The sequence below is a fragment of the Lipotes vexillifer genome, unplaced genomic scaffold (assembly GCF_000442215.2).
Source record: "Lipotes vexillifer unplaced genomic scaffold, Lipotes_vexillifer_v1.1 scaffold8, whole genome shotgun sequence".
NCBI lineage: Eukaryota > Metazoa > Chordata > Mammalia > Artiodactyla > Lipotidae > Lipotes > Lipotes vexillifer.
This window is the reverse complement of record NW_006781519.1, coordinates 2889832-2896779: the sequence shown is the minus strand read 5'-3', so window position 1 is coordinate 2896779 and position 6948 is coordinate 2889832. Positions and strand designations below refer to the sequence as shown.

At 35.0% G+C, this 6948-nt stretch overlaps 1 pseudogene; it reads left to right on the top strand.

Annotated features, from left to right (window-relative positions):
- Positions 1 to 2410: 2410 nt before the first annotated feature.
- LOC103078931 (putative DNA repair and recombination protein RAD26-like pseudogene) lies at positions 2411 to 3508 on the top strand (annotated as a pseudogene).
- The last annotated feature ends 3440 nt before the right edge of the window (positions 3509 to 6948 follow it).

Below are 6948 nucleotides of genomic sequence, written 5' to 3'. Positions count from 1 at the left end.
AGATCAATGGAACAAGATAGAAAGCCCAGAGATAAACCCACACACTTATGGTCAACTAATCTATGACAAAGGAGGCAAAGATATACAATGGAGAAAAGACAGTCTCTTCAATAAGTGGTGCTGGGAAAACTGGACAGCTACATGTAAAAGAATGAAATTAGAACACTCCTTAACACCATACACAAAAATAAACTCAAAATGGATTAAAGACCTAAATGTAAGACTGGACACTATAAAACTCTTAGAGGAAAACATAGGAAAAACAATCTTTGACATAAATCACAGCAAGATCTTTTTAGATCCACTTCCTAGAGTAATGGAAATAAAAACAAAAGTAAACAAATGGGACCTAATGAAACTTCAAAGCTTTTGCACAGCAAAGGAAACCATAAACAAGACAAAAAGACCACCCTCAGAATGGGAGAAAATATTTGCAAATGAATCAACAGACAAAGGATTAATCTCCAAAATATATAAACAGCTCATGCAGCTCAATATTAAAGAAACAAAACAACCCAATCCAAAAATGGGCAGAAGAGTTAAACAGACATCTTTCCAAAGAAGACATACAGATGGCCAAGAAGCACATGAAAAGCTGTTCAACATCACTAATTATTAGAGAAATGCACAACAAAACTACAATGAGGTATCACCTCATACCAGTTAGAATGGGCATCATCAGAAAATCTACAAACAACAAATGCTGGAGAGGGTGTGAAGAAAAGGGAACCCTTTTGCACTCTTGGTGGGAATGTAAATTGATAGAGTCACTATGGAGAATAGTATGGAGGTTCCTTAAAAAGCTAAAAATAGAATTACCATATGATCCAGCAATCCCACTACTGGACATATACCCAGAGAAAACCATAATTCAAAAAGACACATGCACCCCAATGTTCATTGCAGCACTGTTTACAATAGCCAGGTCATGGAAGCAACCTAAATGCCCATTGACAGAGGAATGGATAAAGAAGCTGTGGTACACATATACAATGGAATATTACTCAGCCATAAAAAGGAACGAAATTGGGTCATTTATTGAGGCCTGGATGGATCTAGAGACTGGCATACAGAGTGAAGTAAGAAAGAGAAAACAAATATTGTATATTAATGCATGTATGTGGAACCTAGAAAAATGGTACATATGAACTGGTTTGCAGGGCAGAAGTTGAGACACAGATGTAGAGAACAAATGTATGGACACCAAGGGGGGAAAACTGCGATGGGGTGGGGATGGTGGTGTGCTGAATTGGGTGATTGGGATTGTCATGTATACACTGATGTGTATAAAATTGATGACTAATAAGAATGCTGCTGTATAAACAAACAAACAAACAAACAAAAAACAACTAATACTAAACTTTATTTGGGTTACTTTAATGGAAATATGTTAATATAAATGTTTCAGACATTACATGAAACTTCTAAAAATCTTTAAAAAAAGTAATCTTCTTTTTAAATTGTTGGTAACATTATAAAACAGAATGTGCCTTCTTTATTTTAAGATATCAGTGATAGAAAAATCAAAATCTCTGAATTGAAGGAGAAATAAATCTTGTAAAGCCAAAAACAAACAAACAAACAAAAAAACAAGAAAGAGCTAAAATAAACCTAATTTTACATATCAGGGAACTAGAAAAAGAACAAACTAAGACCAAAATTAACAGAAGGCAGGAAATAAAGATCAGAGTGGAAATAAATTAGAGACAAAAAGAGAATAGAAAAGATCAATGACACTAGGAATTAGTTTTTGAAAGCATAAACAAAATAAACTATTAGCTAGATTACCAAGAAAAAAAGAAGACAAATAAATAAAATTATATATGAAAGAGGAGACATTACAACTGATACCACATAAATACAAAGGACTGGAGGAGACTACTATGAATAATTATATGCCAACAAATTGTACAGTCTGGAAGAGATGAATAAATACCTAGAAACATAAAACCTATCAAAACTGAATCATGAAGAAATAGAAAATATGAACAGACAAATTACCAGTAAAAAATTGAATCAGTAATTAACAACCTTCCAACAAAAAGCTCAGGGCTCAATGGCTTCACTGATGAAATCTCACAAACATTTCAGAATTGGGAAGTTGCAGTGTGCTGTAAAGGGAGGCCCAACACTGAAGGGGAGGGTAGGGGGTTGACTTGTCCACCTGTTGTCCTCCACCAGTGGCAGAGCTATAGAGGACTAAGTGAGTGCTGCCTTGTCAGCTTCCACAGCATACTTTGGCCACTATCCTTTCTCCCTTCAATGCCTTGGGCCCCCCCTTTGTTCCCTCTGTCACATGTTAATGGGCCACATGGAGGAGGCACTGTATAGAGGGCAGCAGGAAGTGGTATTGACCACCATCCTCTCACTGGCCTCCTCCTTGTCATCCTCCTGCCTGGCCTGGGGCTAAATGCAACCAAGCTGCCAGGCCCCTCCCCCTGGCCAGACGGATCCTTCTACTTAGAAACCAGGTGTGGAAACGACTGGCAAATACATGGCATCCAGGAGAAAGATGTCTTCCTCTTCTCCAGATAACGAAAAACTTTATAAAAATCTATCACTTCATAAAACTTTATAAAATCTATCACTGTGGATGAAAATGGGAAGTCATTTGCATCATCTTATATTCAGATTTTCAAGAAAGGAAAGTACTTCTCAAAAGATTTCAAGAAGTAAGAACTGTTAAAGATTGCTTCAGGAATTTTATATTTGATGATGAAGATTTGGAAAAACCTTATATCCTAGACAGAAAATTTCCATCTTCTGCTGTTGCTTTCTCTTATCTGAAGATTGAAACTCTATTCCTTATACTATTAATGGGTATTTGACAGACTACCAAAGGGAAGGAGTCCGGTTTATCTATGGACAGTTCATCCAAGGAAGAAGGAGTATTCTTGGTGATGATATGGGGCTTGGAAAAACAGTACAGGCTATTTCATTTTTGGTGGCAGTTTTGCATAAAAAGATAACTCATGAAGATATTGAAAATAAAATGCCAGAGGTTTTACTACAAAGTATGAAAAAGGAACACCCCTTCTCTTATAACAAAAAATATGTTCTTAATAGTTGCTCCTCTTTCTGTCCTCTACAAATGGGATGATGAATTGGACACCTGGGGATATTTCAGAATCACTATTTTACATGGTAACAAAAAAGACAATGAACTGACTTGTGTAAAGCAGAGGAAATGTGAAATAGCTGTAACGGCTTATGAAATACTGTACTTGTGTCTGGATGAACTTAGCAGTTTGGAATGGTCAGCTGTTCTTGTAGATGAAGCTCATAGAATAAAGAATCCAAAGGCTAGAGTAACAAAAGTTATAAAAGATTTAAAATGTAATGTTCACATTGGCCTCACTGGAACCTGGGCTGGGTTGTGCCAGGACTTTTAGGTAGCAGGATCCACTTCAAGAAGCAGTTTTCTGACCCAGTAGAACATGGTCAGAGACACACAGCAACAAAAAGAGCACTAGATACTGGCCGAAAGCTGTCTATCAAACAGTATTAGAAACAGAAGATGGCACATAAACAGAAATCAATGGAACAGAATAGAGAGCACTGAGGTAAATCTAACCACCTATGGTCAATTAATCTATGACAAAAAAGGAAAGAATATACAATGGAGAAAAGACAGTCTCTTCAATAATTGGTGGTGTGAAAACCAGATAGTTACGTGTAAAATACGAGATTAGAATACTTCCTCACACCAAATACAAAAATAAACTCAAAATGGATTAAAGACCTAAATGTAAGCTTGAACCATAAAACTAGAAAAGACCATAGACAGAACACATTTTGACATAAATCATAGCAGTATTTTGCACATGTGTCCTAAAGCAAAAGAAATAAAAGCAGAAATAAACAAATAGGACTTAAACTTACAAATTTTTTTTTCACAGCAAAGGAAACCATCCACAATATGAAAGGAAAAACCTACTGAATGGAAGAAAATATTTGCAAATGGGATGACTGATAAGGTGTTAATATCCAAAATATATAAACAGCTCATCCAACTCAACATCCAAAAAACAAACAACACAATTAAAAAGTGGGCAGGGCTTCCCTGGTGACGCAGTGGTTGGGAGTCCGCCTGCCGATGCAGGGGACGCGGGTTCGTGCCCTGGTCTGGGAGGATCCCACGTGCCGCGGAGTGGCTGGGCCCGTGAGCCATGGCCACTGAGCTTGTGCGTCCGGAGCCTGTGCTCCGCAGCGGGAGAGGCCACGGCAGTGAGAGGCCCGCGTACCGCAAAAAAAAAAAAAAAAAAAAAAAGTGGGCAGAAGACCTGATAAACATTTTTCCAAAGAAGACATACAGTTGGATAACAGGCACATGAAAAAATGCTTAGCATCTCTAACCATTAGAGAAATGCAAATCAAGACCACAATGAGATATCAATTCACCTGTCAGAATGACTTTCATCAAAAAGTCTACAAATAACACATATTGGTGAGGATGTGAAGAAAAGGGAACCTTTGTACACTTTTGGTGGGAATGTAAATTGGTGCAGCCACTGTGGAAAACAATATGGAAGTTCCTTAAAAAACTAAAAATAGAGCTACCAAATTATCAGGCAATTCCACTCCTGGGTATATATGCAAAGAAAATGAAAACAGTAATTCAAAAAGATACATGCACCCCAATGTTCATAGCAGCATTATTTACAATAGCCAAGATATATAAGCAACTTAAGTGTCTATCAACATATGAATGGATAAAGAAGATGTGATATACATATATACATATATATACATGTATATATGTATATACACTTAGCCATAAAAAGGAAGGAAATTCTGCCATTTGCAACAATGTGGATTGACCTAGAGTATTACAATTAGTGAAATAAATCAGACAGAGAAAGGAAAATACTCTATGTTATCACTTATATGTGGAATCTAAAAAATAAAACAAATGTATGTAACAAAACATAAACAGACTCACATATATAGAGAACAAACTAGTCGTTACCAATGGGGAGAAGGAAGGAGAGAGGGGTAAGATAGAGTATGGGATTGAGAGGTACAAACTACAATGTACAAAACAGATAAGTAACAAGAATAAATTATACAACACAGGGAAGTGTAGCTCTTGTTTTGTAATAACTTTAAATTGAGTATAATCTATAAAATATTTAATCATTATGTTTGTATACCTGAAACTAATATAACATTGTAAATTGACTCTACTTCAATTTAAAAAATAATTAATTAATTAGGGAAGTCAGACAAAGAGGGTACAAAATAAACAAAAGCAAATACATTAATTGAAAACAGCCATAAACATGATAAATATTAATTTAATAATGTTAATAATCACTTTAAATGTGAATGATCTAAATGCACATATTAAAATACACAGTGTGAAATAAAAAAACACAGCTATATGTTATGTACCATAAAGATACGTTAAAGACTTAAAAGGAAGAATTGGGAAAAGGTAAACTATGCTAATTCTAAGCAAAAGAGAGCTGGAATAAATATGGTAATTTAAAACAAAGTAGACTTCAGTACAATGAAAATTATCAAGGATAAATAGATATATTACATAATAATAAGTGGGTCACATATGCAAGAAAACATACAAATCTTAAATGTGCATGCACCTAAAAACTGTGTCCAAATACAGTAAGCCCAAATCTGATAGAACTAAAAGGATATATAGACAAATCCACTATTATGGTTGGAGACTTCAGCACCTCCTTTTGTAATTGATATATCAAGCAGACAGAATATCGGTAAGGATATAGCTGACTTGTATAGTACTATCCATCAACTTGATCAAGTTGACACTTAGAACATTCCATTCAACAATGGCAGAATATATATTCTTCTGAAGGTCATATAGAAAATTCACCAAGTTAGATGATATTATTGGCCCCAAAACACCTTAATGAGTTTAAAAAAATAAAAAGCATACCATGTACATTCTCATACCACAAAGGAATGAAACTAAAAACCAATAATGTAAACAGAGCTGGAAAACCCTCAAAAATTTGGAGATTAAACAACATATTTATTAATGGCACATGAGTTATTTTGTGTTTGCTCCACCTAAATATACTTTGATTTGAATAAGCTTCAGGGTAATAGCAAAACTAAGAAAGAGAAAGTACACAGAATTCGCATATACCACTTTCCCCCCAACAAACATAGCCTCCCCTACTATCAATATACCATACCAGAGTGGTATATTTCTTGCAATTAATGAATCTACATTGACATGTCATTATTATCCAAAGTCCATGGTTTCATTAGAGTTCACTCTTGATGTACATTCTATAAGTTTGGACAAAAGAACAATGATAATTACCCACCATTATAATATTATACAAAAGAAGTTTCACTGCCTTAAAATTTTTCTCTGCTTTGCTTATTCATTCATCCCTCTCCCCACCCCTAGCAACCACGGATATTTTTATTTTCCCATAGATTTTTCTTTTCCAGGATGTCTTATAGTTGGAATCATACAGTATTTAGCCCTTTAAACTTGACTTTCTTAACTTAGTATTGTGCATTTAATTTTCCTCCATGTCTTTGTATATCTTGATAGCTCATTTCTCTATAGTGCTGAATAATACTCCATTGTTTAGATATACCACAGTTTATCCATTTACCCACTGAAGCACATCTTGATGGGTTCCACGTTTTAACAATTATGAATAAAGATGCTATAAATATTCATTTACAGGTTTTTAAAATTGGCATAAGTTTTCAGTCATTTGGGTAAACACCAAGGATCATGATTGCTGAACTGTATGAAAAGAGAATGTTAAATTTTGTAAGAATCTGTTAAACTGTCTTCCAAAGTATTTGTATCATTTTGCATTACCACCAGCAAGGTATGAGAGTTCCTGTAACTCCACAGCCTCACCAGCATTTGGTGGAGTTATTTTTCTAGATTTTGGCCATTTTAATCGGTGTGTAGTGGTATCTCATTTTATTTTAAAA